This window comes from Heterodontus francisci, chromosome 9 (assembly GCF_036365525.1).
Source record: "Heterodontus francisci isolate sHetFra1 chromosome 9, sHetFra1.hap1, whole genome shotgun sequence".
Taxonomy (NCBI): Eukaryota; Metazoa; Chordata; class Chondrichthyes; order Heterodontiformes; family Heterodontidae; genus Heterodontus; species Heterodontus francisci.
The window spans coordinates 52,090,824-52,103,990 of NC_090379.1; the positions used below are offsets into that span (position 1 = coordinate 52,090,824).

The 13,167-nt window shown below is 41.7% G+C and overlaps 1 protein-coding gene across 1 annotated transcript in view; it reads right to left on the reverse strand.

The window, feature by feature from the left end:
- Window positions 1–13,167, reverse strand: part of LOC137373755 (neuroblast differentiation-associated protein AHNAK-like) — a 93,706-nt gene that overhangs the window by 48,601 nt on the left and 31,938 nt on the right. The window contains exons 2-3 of the mRNA XM_068039066.1: window positions 4,818–4,870; window positions 4,143–4,247 (exon numbers count right to left, since the gene is read on the reverse strand). The gene's annotated coding sequence lies outside the window, so the exon portion shown is untranslated. The remainder of the gene's footprint in view (window positions 1–4,142; window positions 4,248–4,817; window positions 4,871–13,167) is intronic.

A 13,167-nucleotide genomic window follows, 5' to 3' on the forward strand; every position in this document is an offset into this window, starting at 1 on the left:
GTTGAACTTACTTAAATTGTTGTTATGTCAGACTATACCACAAATTATACATAGCTTGTATTGTTAACTTGTGCTTCTAGAATTTTTACAGTTTGGTCAATTTAAAAATGTAAATTTGTAATAGCCATGAAGTGTCAGCTGTGGCTCAGTGGCAGCACTCTTGCAACTGAGTAGGAACGTTGTTGGTTAAAGCTCTTGAGTAAATATTCTCCGCTTTAGCGTAGTACTAAGGGAATGCTACATTGTCAGAGGAAGTGGTCTTTCAGATGAAACATTACGCCAAGGCCCCATCTTCCCTCTAGATGGATGTAAAAGAGTCCATCGAGCTATTTAAAGAAGACCAGGGAGTTCTCCTAATGTTCTAGTCAATATTTATTCTTCAACCAACACCACAAAAATAGATTATCTGACGGTTTATCTCACTGTTATATGTGACACCTTGCTATGTGGAAATCGGCTGCCATGTTTTTCTATACTAGAACAGTGACTATACTGCAAACGTTCTACATTAGCTGTGAAGCACTTTGGGAGTTGCTGTCATAAAAGTTAGTTAGTTCAATATAGTCTCCTAAGTCCAGTGACATATAAAGCAATTCATTTTCTCCACTGCTGTCTGTACAGAGCAAGATATTTGACTGCATCAGAGTATCATCTTGCTTCACATCCAGCTGATCGCAGTTTTCCAGAGTTGATGGGCAGGATTTTCCTGCGGGCATCTAAACCCTGCCATCAGGCTCAAATAGGGCTCAGAAGCCAGCACTGCGTGGGAAGTAGTCATTCACCTGCGATTTTCCCCGAATTGGCCAATTAATGGCCACAGGGCAGGTTTGCCATCCAATTAAGGGCAGCAGCTGGGCTCTCGAAGTTGGAGGGCCAATCAGAGGCCCGAACACTTGAAAGCAGCAGCAGCAGGTAAGAGAGGGAGAGAGCACCCCAAGATGGAAGCATCCTCTCTCCAACTTTTTCAAAGTTAAAGTTAAAAAATAGATTCAGCAGCCTGGCCACTATTGTCGGTGGGTGGGGGGTGCTGGGGCCTCCACAGGGCAGCCTGCGGCTTCTGCTGAACCCAAGCAGGCAGAGAGGGCCTCGAAGCCTGCCAAGAGTGCTGGCTCCCCAATCTGCCACTGGGACGCCATCTCAAGGCAGCGAAATTGTCCCCTGTTGCCTGTGAGGAGGACCTGGAGACTGACTGGAAAATTAGTCAGCCTCCGTTAACTGGGCTTAGTAGGCCTTTAAGGTGGGTCAGTTGGCTACCTGCCGCTTGCGGGCGCGTAGCCCTGTCATTCCCACCCCCCACACCACCACACCCCCCCACCCCCTGCCGCCCCGTCCCCCTCCACCAACTCTGCCTCCAGGAAAATCGCCTGACGAAGACTAAAAATCCTGCCCAATATGTTTCTATTTACAAGTCTATAACAGACACATTTTGTCTCTGGGTTGTTTCCTTAATAAAAGGCATTTCTGTTAACCTGACTCACAACCCCTACGAGGAGGAATGGTCCCCACCAGCATAACTCTCAAAGTCATAGAAACACACAAGCCTTCCCACCACATCAAGGTGCAGTCCCTAGCGGAAGGTAAGGTCATAAACATTGCTACGTAAATGCAATGCTATTTTCTCAATAAAAATGCTATAGGAATCATCTTTCTGACCTTGTGCTTCCAATAGGAATAACCATCTGGCAGAAGTGCATCTTAGAAATTCAAAGGAGTCCTGCATCTGAGTCTCTGATCCATTAGTGCCGCAAAGATTATGGTCAACACGATCCAAATTTCCCAGATGCACTCCAGCTGATTACAACTCCCCATCAGGAGCGCAAAGTCAGAAAAGAAGGGTGTTGGAAGAGTATTGTACCTATGTGCTGGCTCTAAGATCAGTTTTTCAAGATGTGCACAAACTGATGGATATGATCCTTTAGTCTACAGCTCTCCTTTGAGGTACCATCATATAGGTTTCATCTTCATTGTACGCACCAATTGAGCAAGTGGCAGCTTCATTGGATTCTGCAGCAGGATATGTAATGACTGCTGGTTCTGCATTTTCACTGGGAGAAACATGGACTCCAACCAGTGGAAGAGCAAAATCACATTGGCGGCACAGTGGCGCAGTGGTTAGCACTGCAGCCTCACAGCTCCAGCGACCCGGGTTCAATTCTGGGTACTGCCTGTGTGGAGTTTGCAAGTTCTCCCTGTGTCTGCGTGGGTTTCCTCCGGGTGCTCTGGTTTCCTCCCACATGCCAAAGACTTGCTGGTTGATAGGTAAATTGGCCATTATAAATTGCTCCTAGTATAGGTAGGTGGTAGGGAAATATAGGGACAGGTGGGGATGTGGTAGGAATATGGAATTAGTGTAGGATTAGTATAAATGGGTGGTTGATGGTCGGCACAGACCCGGTGGGCCGAAGGGCCTGTTTCAGTGCGGTATCTCTAAAAAACTTAGTGTTTGATCTCACCTTTTTAAAAAAAAAATGCAGGAAAAAGGTATACCAGGTAGGAAGTCAGCACCTGCTATTTAGGAGTGTGAGGGGCAAGGCTAATGTGGTCCGTGGAGTTTGGCAGCATGGAGGAGGGAGGGGGGTGCTGGGGTTTGGCAGGGGATAGTCCTGCAGTTTCGAAGCACTAAGCAGGTAATTTGAAATTTTGACAACAGTTCAGCGCGAGGTCCTAGGGATTGGCAACACCAGGCACAGAGTCCTACAGTCCGAGGCTAATTGAAGAGGGTGCTGGGTTTTGGAAATCTGTAGCAAGGAATTTTGATGAACTGGAGGTTGAAATGTGGTTTTAACTGTTCAAGTGTCTGGAATTATGTGGATGGATCCTGGACTCAGGTAGCCCTAGCTGAAAGGTACCAGGGAATGGCAGAATTGTGCAGTGGAGTGCCAGGATCTGTCAGTTTTGCGATATCACTGCAGAAAGTCCTGGGACCTCTACAAATTAGACAGACTGGTCCCAGAGTTTGGCAATACTGGTAACATATAGAATTATAGAATAATTTTCAGTACAGAAGGGAGCTGTTTGGCCCATCGTGTCCGTGCTGGCTCTCTGCAAGAGCATCTCAACTTGTCCTACTCCTTGCTCTTTCCCCAGAGTCCTGCATTTTTTTTCCTCTGCAGGTGCTTATTCAATGCCCATTTGAAGGCCCCAATTGCATCTGACTCCACCACATTCTAAGGGGTGTATTGCAGATCCTAACCACTCACTGCATAAAAAAGTTTTTCCTCATGTGGTCCTAGGTTTGACAGCAGTGGGACTGGGTTCCAGTATCTGGCAGCAGAAGGGGAACCAAGTGGAGAATCGAATCTCAGTTATACACCCACCCCGAATCTGCCACTCTGGGCCCACAGATATCCTCCAGTCCCATTTCCCAACCCAGCTTTGGTATCTCCTCCAAACTCCAATTTGCACCATTATTATCCTATTCTGCTCACTGGGCAGGTGGGCAGCTAGCATTGAGAAGCAGCAGTGGGCGGGCAATGAAAGCAGGAGAAGCGAGAATGAAAGGATACATGAGGACAGCAGTCAGAGAGATGAGGTTAGGAGAGGTCAGAATGTGATGGATTGCAAGCTGGACGAGAAGTTGGTGGGTTGTTGAGACTGGTAAAATGGTTTTGGCTTCCTGTAGATTTTGGATCAGGGAATTGAGAATAATAGAGGTTATGAACCTTCATGTTGGCTCCTTCCATGCCCCCCTGCAACCTCGTGCTGCCTCTCTTCCCTCCCCTGCAATCTCTCTCACCCATCCTCCACTCAGTCTACTGTAACTTTCTTCAACATTTTTAGAGGCGTTGACTTTGCATTTTCCTGCTATTGCTTAAACTTATTACCCTAATATATACATATATATGTCTCTTTGAATATAAGAGCATCTGGTCAAATTTATTAGAATTTTTCTATGCACAAGAATGACAGGATGAGCTTTATTTTCAAACAGACAAATAATAACTATGCAAAATAATTTCAGGATTCACCTTGATGGGGAGATTCCACAATCCAACATTCCCAGAAGGGAGTGACATTCACATAAAACACACATTGGGAAACGGGGGGCAGACAATCTAGGATTTTGCATCCAATGCTGGATTGCAAATCACCCCTGATTTTAGTTTTGTTATTGTCATTTCAACTTCATGTTGTTGACCAACCTTTTTGCCTTTGTATTCCTCTGTTAATGAATAGTCATATACTGGTGAAGACCCTTGAGGCCTTGGTCTAACAGTTTCTACAAATTCTGTTGGCAGCTCACACACCTGTGAGAGAATCAATTACAAACATTAAATAACCTAAAATTAAATAAATACCATTAAATGAAATAGTAACTAGCCTCAATAAATAAAACATCAATATGACATTTTATAATGAGCATGCATACTGAAACATGAAATGGATTTTTTAAAGTGAGAATTCTATATTTTGCAATGGAATATCAATAAACAAAACAATCATTGACACTACTCTGCATATGTATTTTTAAGTTTATGCCATCTCTTAACACTTTGTATAAGATCTAAGCATTTCTGGGAAAATGGTAAACATTTAACGAACTACTAACTAAAGGCTGAAACTAACACAAAAGAGCAATGGTATTTTATGTAAACATATTTTGTTTCAATGAATGTGATACAAATTAGAAAGGTTTTATAAATTTTGGTTTCAAATTATACAATAAAATTCTATGATAATGCATTAATAAATCCAATCCTATTTTAAAACTACTTTAATGTCCCAGCGTACTACACAGAGCACTAATAAAAGCAACATATAAAACCATTTGACCCATAATGCATTTAGATGTCTTACAGGTTTTTTTTATTACTTACAGAATCACGTTCCCCAGGGTCTGCCTCAGCCTCTTTTAAGCACTGGACTGAACCTACAAAAGCATTAAAAAAAGGTACTTAGTAATTATATAACATGGAACAAAAACTGCACAAATACCTCAGAGTTCTGGTTACAAAGGTTCTGATACTCCATGTAAACAGTTAATTATGCCCTGTTTCTAATATATTCACTGATTCCTCAGTCATAAATCGACCAGACAAGAACAAGTTACATCATATTTAGAACAATGAGGTATAATCTGTTCTTTCCATCATACTATAAGACTTCTCCTGAAGTGTATGATTCCTGGAAGCTATTTATGATCGTTACAATAGCAGCTATTTTGCAACCTCAGAACAAAACGCTTAACTTAAGGATAACCTTAAAATAATACATGCGCACATGATATGTTGGAGAAGAGATACATTTTGTCTGAGATAAAGCATGTACTTTAGTTTAACAGTACAATCAGTTTGTTTTGGCACAATGAGCAACAATAACATGAGAAGAATGTAATTCCACGTGATTTGGATTGTGTGAGCAAAAGGACTGTTCAAAGCACATACTATGCAAAAGTGTAATAGCTATGAACAAAGCATGATTTTTGTTATAAAACCTTTGTAAATGAGCCAATTGCTTCCATAAAAGCATTCATCAAAGTAGATTTTATTGTGAAGTTGGTAAATGTTGATTTACTGTTGTATGTTTCTAAGTAGCTTTTAACTTGTTAAATTGGCTGTATTTTATAACCTCTAAGAACATTTTAGTGCCTTTACCTTTCATCGTAGCTAAGTTACAATAACTTTCCAAAAACACCTGCACTTGGTGCCTTTTGAACAGTAACAGACTGTATCCTAAAACTGTCAGAAAAATTATACTGCTCAAAATGTGCAAACAACTTGCCGAATGTATGGAAATGAGGTCTGACCATGAAATTTGGTCGGGCCTCAGACCAACCCCTTTGGATGAGAGGTGACAGCAACCACTCACTCAATGAAATTGGGCTGATGAAAATCTACTGCGTTCAGTTTCTGTAATCTCTGCCAGTTTCAAAATTGAATTGTAAGTGCGGTACTTGCACCTGCTCATTTTAAGGCAAATATTGTGCCGTTAGCAGGGCCAAGGGTTGGGACTCGATGAGCTGGGAGTTCATGGTCTAGGCAATTGTGGGGATCCAGATATCAATGGCAGCCAGTACATAGAAAGAAAAAACTTGCATTTCTATAGTGTCTTTCATGATCTCAAGATGCCACAAAGCACTTTACAGCCAATGAAGCACTTTTGAAGTGTAGTCACTGTAATAATGTAAGAAACACGGCAGCACAGTAAAATCCTACAAACAACGAGATAGTGATCACATAATCTGTTTTAGTGACTTTGGTTGGGGAAAATATATTGGCCAGGACACCAGGGAAAACTCCTCTTCTGTTCTTTGATTAGTACTGTGAGATCTTTTACGTCCACCTGAGAGGGCAGAAGGGGCCTTGGTTTAATGTCTTAGCCAAAGGACGACACCTCTAACACTGCAGCACTCCCTCAGTACACTATATTGACAAAACCTTGGGTAATGTGTCAACTAGGATAGTGTGTCCAGTTAAGGCCCTCTGGCTGGTAGATGATATAGAGGCCCTGGAAGAGGATGAGAAGAAGGCCATTAAGTTGATAATTAGTTGAAAGGCCCTTAGTTATTACGACTGGTTTCCACTAGAAAAGCGTAGGATTCAGAAGGTTTTGATAGAGGTGTTTAAAACAATGAAGGGACTAAAATATTCATATGGATAGACTATTTGAGTTAGATAATTTAGGGAGAACCAGGGACATGCATTCAAATTACAAAAGCATAGAACTGGATCAGATGTCAGGAGTTTGGTTCAAGTTGCTGGCTTGTACAATGAGTACAGATGCAGTGCAAGCATTCAAAAGATAGTTGGATGAGTTTCCAGCTGTGGCTGATATCACTATGTAAAAACAGTAGCTGGGGTACTGGACACTGTTTCTCCTGCTCACTGTTTCCATCACCTTCAGGAGCCAAGGAACTTTTCATATATTTTCTACCCGAATTGGCGTAGGGCTGTATCTTTCCCAGGTGATTACATGGCTGCCTGTGGGTTGGAGGCATGATGCTCAGGTGCTTTATGATGGTATGGGACAGGTTTGATGGACCAGTAGTTTCCCTGTCTGTCTTTCTTGTATGTTTAAATGACTCTGATGATTGGTTTTGGCTTGGTTCACATCAAATTGTATCAAATGCACCGAATTTGGATCCTCCTGTTAGTACAATAACTCCTTCCCCAACCATTCTACTTAGATAGCTATTTTATCACACTCAATCCTTCACTTTTAATTCTAAGGCATCCCATAAATGCACAACCTATGGACTCCGCCATTAACTTCAAGCAAATGATTTTTAGTCCACAGGTCTAGCATCCTCAAGCCATTTGCTCAGCAACTTCAGGTACTAATGACCACAATAACATTGAATCTTTTCTCAAACAGATGCCCTCATTTCTTAGTTAATAATAGTTTCTTCTCTCACCAGATGTACCAAAGTCCTGTGTGCACTGCCTTGATAACTTTAGAATGTATTACAATAAAAAGTCAATCCAGATATTATCTGATCTCACTTAAAACTACAAAATTGCATATAATTGATTCCATAGGCTGACATATGTCAGGGTATTATAAATATGACTGCTGCATTTAAATGTTAACACATTCTTCTATAAATCTTAAAATAAAAATGTAATAAACATTTTACCACAAAGCATTAGCTTGAAATGAAATAAATGTTTCAAGGGCTTTTTCTAATTGCTTTAGTGGTAATATATCAGGATACGATGTTTGTTTAATAATTGTTGTGTACCTCTATTGATTCAGTGCAGTTTGACTTTCATTCCAGAAATGTTTACATTACTCTGTTTAAATGTAGGCCACAGACAGAAATCTACTAGCTAGCATACACAGCTGATTTGTTTTTACTCCTGTATGTGCAGTATCTATGTGCTGCATGTATATCTTGTTAAGAATGAATAGGTTCCAGTTATACAAGTCTGAAAGCTGCGAAACATGGAAATGCGAATATGTTGCTGATGCATAATAAGACCCTGAAATTCTGCAAAGGTTGTCCTTAATCTCCCACAACAACTATAGTAGGAGAATTACACAGTTTACAACAAATATACCTTCCTCTAAGACACAAAAACCCAACAGGAAAAGTGAATCAACCGTGGCTAACAAAAGAAGTTAAAGATTGTATTAGGTCAAAGGAAGTGGTTTATAAGGTCGCCAGAAAAAGTGGTAAGCCCAGGGATTGGGAGCAATTTAGAATCCAACAAAGGAGGACCAAGGAAGATAGGAAAAAGGGATTATCAGTGCAAGATAGCTAGAAACATAAAGGCAGACAGTAAAATCTTCTTTAGGTATGTGAAAAGGAAAGCATTAGCAAGGACAAATGTGGGTCCATTGCAGGCGGAGACAGGAGAGTTTGTGGTGCAGAATGAGGAAATGGCAGAGAAACTAAACAATTACTTTGGGCTGAATTTTAACAGTGCGCCATGAAGGCGGCAACCTTCCGACACAGAAGTGCCGCCACACAGCCCCGACGATATTAAGTGCAGGGGCTGATTTAAGTGCGGAATGTCTGCCATGATCTGTTTGAATGGCCACCGCACAGGCGCCGGCACCATTTTTAAAGGGCTTCAAGCTGTTCCGTGACATTTTAATTTTTAAAGGTCCCGGTCTCCGGGAAATAAAAATAACATTTCAATACAACTTTAAATCCCGTCTCCCACCCCACAATGGGTAATCTATATATAAATTACCCTCTCCTCCCAGAGAAAACTTTTATTTATATCCCGAACTTTCCTCCCCGAAATTTATTCCCTTTGAACCTCAACCCCTTCCCACCATCTCTGCAACCAAAACGGATAGTTTTCCCTGCTCCCTTCCCCCCCCCACCCCGCCCTGATAATTTTATTCCTACCCACCCCCCCCAACCAGTGTCTCACCTCGGAACTCCGAAGGCATACGAGTGGCGGACAGCTGACAGCATCAGGTAAGCTCATTACCATGTAATGTGGCCAATTGTATTATTTTAATGACGGCGGCAGGGTGGCCGCACCGAGGCCTCACCGCCAGCGGAAAAATGCGGCAGGGTCTTCTCGACGTCAGGGTCGTGGCAGTCCTCTCCCATCAAAATTTTACGGCCGCCCTCCCGCCACGACTCCCGGCGTCGAGGGGCTGGTAAAATTCAGACTTTTGTGTTTGTCTTCACAGAGGAAGACACAGAAAATCTCCCAGAAATACTAGAGAACGGAGGGATTTGTAAAAATGAGGAACTGAAAGAAATTGGGATCAATAAAGAGGTAGTACGCAAAAAATTAGATTGAAAGTTGATAAATACCCTGGACCAGATGAGTTACATCCCAGAGTGTTGAAGGAGGTGGCGAGAGAGATAGTGGATGCATTGGTGGTTATCTTTCAAAATTCTATAGATTCTGGAAGGGTTCCTGCAGACTGGAAAGTAGCAAATGTAACCACCACTATTTGAGAAGGTAGCGAGAGAGCAAACAGAGAACTACAGACCTGTTAGTTTAACGTCAGTGGTAGGGAAAATGTTAGAATCTATTATAGAGGATGAGATAACTGGGCACCTGGAAAATAATGATATGATTGGACAGAGTCAACATGGATTTATGAAAGGGAAATCATGTTTGACTAAACCTGTTGGAGTTTTTTGAGCATGTCAGTTGTAGCATAGATAAAGGAGAACTGGTAGACGTGGTGTATTTGGATTTTCAGAATGCTTTTGATAAGGTCCCACACAGGAGGTAAGTAAACAAAATTAAAGCACATGGGATTAGGTGTAATATACTGCAATGGATTGAGAATTGGTTAACAGACAGAAAACAGAGAGTAGGAATAAATGGGTCATTCTCAGGATGGCAGGCTGTTACTCGTGGAATACCAAAAGGGACAGTGCTTGGGCCACAGCTGTTCACAATCTATATAAAAGATTTGGATGTGGTGACCAAATGTAATATTTCCAAATTTACTGATGACCCAAAACTAGATGGAATGTAAGTTGTGAGGAGGATGCAAGGAGGCTTCAAGGGGATTTGGACAGGCTAAGTGAATGGGCAAGAACTTGGCAGATGGAATATAATGTGAATAAGTGTGAAGTTATCCACTTTGGTAGAAAAAAACAGAAAGGCACAGTACTTCTTAAATGATGAGAGGTTGGGAAGTGTTAATGTCAAAAGGACCTGGGTGTCCTTGTTCATAAGTCACTGAAAGTTAGTATGCTGGTACAACAAGCAATTAGGAAGGAAAATGGTATGTTGACCTTCATTGCAAGGGGATTTGAATACAGGAGTAAAGATGCCTTGTGGCAATTGTATAAAGCCTTAGCGAGACCGCAGCATGAGTATTGTGTACATTTTTGGTCTCCTTATCCAAGGAAGGATATACTTGCCATAGAGAGAATTCAACTGAGGTTCACCAGACTAATCCCTGGGATGGTGGGATTGTCTTATGAGGAGAGATTGCAGAAACTGGGCCTGTATTCTGAAGAGTTTTGAAGAATGAGAGGTGATCTCATTGAAACTTACAAAATACTTACAGGTTGTGACAGGGTAGATGTGGATAGGATGTTTCTTCTTGCTGGTGAGTCCAGAACCAGGGCACACAGTCTCAGAATAAGGGGCAGGCCATTTAAAACTGAGATGAGAAGGAATTTCTTTACTCAGAGGGTGGTGAATCTATGGAATTCTCTCCCTCAGAGAGCTGTGGAAGCTCAATCATTGAGCATGTTCAAGAAGAAATCGATAGATTTCTGGATACTAATGGCATCAAGGGATATGGGGATAGTGGGGAAAAATGGCATAGAGGTAGATGATCAGCCATGATCTGTTTGAATGGCAGAGCAGGCTCAACGGGCCAAATGGCCTACTCCTGCTATGATTCCTTTGATCAGGAGAATTCCTGTGCAATTTCCAATTGGAAGTCTTGTTAAAAGTGAACATGTTTAAATTGTGACAATCAATGACAGTTCCCTGGTGCTATTACTGAGATTAGCTTTCAATTCCAGATTTTTATTAGCCTGGGCCCTGGATTACTAGTTTAGTGACATTACCATTATCCCACCATCTCCCCTTGAACATTACTGAACCAATTTTAATACTGTGCTTGGCTAGCTGTATCAATATTTAAATCATTAAACATGGCTACGAGTTAATATGTTGTTATAATTGCTCTTTTTTATGATATTGCAGATTTAGTTCTCACCTAAATATATTTTCATAGAAAACATAGAGGTTTTTTAAAAATCTACCTTTGTGTAGACTACACCCATTTAGTCACACTGTTGTCAGTGCTAATGCATTTGCAGTGACATTAAGTGCGTAGGTTTGTAGTCATCTTGTTGCTGAAAATAGCTGATAAATACATACATGGAGTTAAGAAATATCCATATGCAAATACATTTCTATTTCTCTCTTCCAGTATGTAAGATGGTTCCTTAGACATGTCATTGTTTCCTCTCCTGATTGGAGATTTGTGGGTTTAGCTGTTTGTATTTATTTGTTTATTGTTGAAGGGTAGAAGGTTTAGCATGGACCCTAGGGCCTTGAAATTCGATACCCGTGAAAACGGCATCTGTACCAGTTGCTTCAGATCCAGGCAGCATGCAAATTTTGTGCTGCCTACTAATTTAAATGTTTGTAGCATGCAGCCAGTACTAACTGCACTGCTGAGTGGTTGCACGCATCAACAGAGATGCAAAATCATGAGAAGCTAACTCAAATTAAAGCTAACCTGCACTGCTTGAAGCCAGCCTTCACCTCTTAAAGGGGAGGTACATTTTGAATGGAACAGGTTCTGGAAGTCATTGTAAAAGTGATTTTGATGTGGGAAGGACGCAAGATTTTAAGACCCTGCACTGGAGGCTTTGTGCAGGTGGTTGTCAGGAGGAGAGAGGGGACCTTCCACATGGGTCTGGAGGGCCTCCAGACATGTTTTGCCAAGGCAGTGGGACCAGGTAGCCTTGGTGGACAATGCTTTCTGGCCAAGCAGATGCCGTAATGGTAAATAACAGAGGGAAATGAAGGTGTGGGACTGTTGGTGAATGGGGAATTAGGGCTGCTTTTACTGGTGTCACAGTTGGATGAGTCAACCATGGATAGTCTGGTGTTACTGTCAAGTGAGGAGAGGTCGAAGAGCTTCCCTTTTTTCCCTCTCCTTGTTTGACCACAACAAGTTTAATTCTTTCTTAAAGTGGATGTATTGGCCAATTCAGTAGGTTTTGATTACTTACTTGCTATGATCATAACAAGAACCACTCTGACAGGTTTTAGAAACCATAGAACCAAAGAAAAGTTACAGCACAGAAGGAGGCCATTCAGCCCATCATGTCTGCACTGGCTAAACAAACTAGACACCCAATCTAAACTTTCTTGAATTTAACAAATCAAGAGGTTAACTTTATTGTACCTAAACTGAACTAATAAAAATAATAAACTACGCACCAACTTTCACTCACATACACACACTAGAGTTTACACACACAAATAGGTTACAGAATGGGGAAAGGTAGATTGGTTGAGTGAGAGTACATAGAGAAAAGGGGTATACAGTCTGTGACCTTTGGTGATTCAGCTGGCTTCTAGCTGCATTCGGTGGTCCTGAAGCTTTTAGTTTGAAGAGATAGATGACTGGTTCAGTGGGTCTCTTGGAAACAGTGATGTAGATGATTTCCTCTAACAGGGTTTCTGACTGTAGCCGGAGAATGCAAAGGTGGCCAGTCAACAGGCAGAGTTCGAAACTTTTAATTTGAAATGGAGAGAGAGAGCACCCCCCACCCCCCCCCCCCCCCCCCCCACACCCCCCACTTCCCACTTAGGTCTGCATGTGTCAGAGTCCAGAAGCTTTTCTTCTGCTGCAGAGAAAACACCAGCTTAAAACCACGGATGGGGAGGAGCTTGTCACATGACAGTCACTCAGTGATTCAAACATAGCTGTTAGCAGTATTCCTTCTTGCTGAAAGAACAGGTCGTTCCCTTAAACTTCCTGGGTCTTGGTTCTTGCTAGGAAATGATCAGACATTACCTCTCCCTCCCCACAAGCCTTGCAATGTAGGATACAGTGTTGCAAATTAGATGGCCATCCTAAGCTGCTGGCAGTCATATTTTTTTATCTGTTCATTTTAAATTTCTTCAAAAAAAATATAAATTCAGATCTCCAGTCAGTGGATTAAATAAAATTTTCATTCAACAAAGCAAGTTGGAATGACACTGGCCAGAAAAGAGCTGTTGTGGTTGCCTCCTTTCTCCTCCTCCTTGTTACAATTCAGAT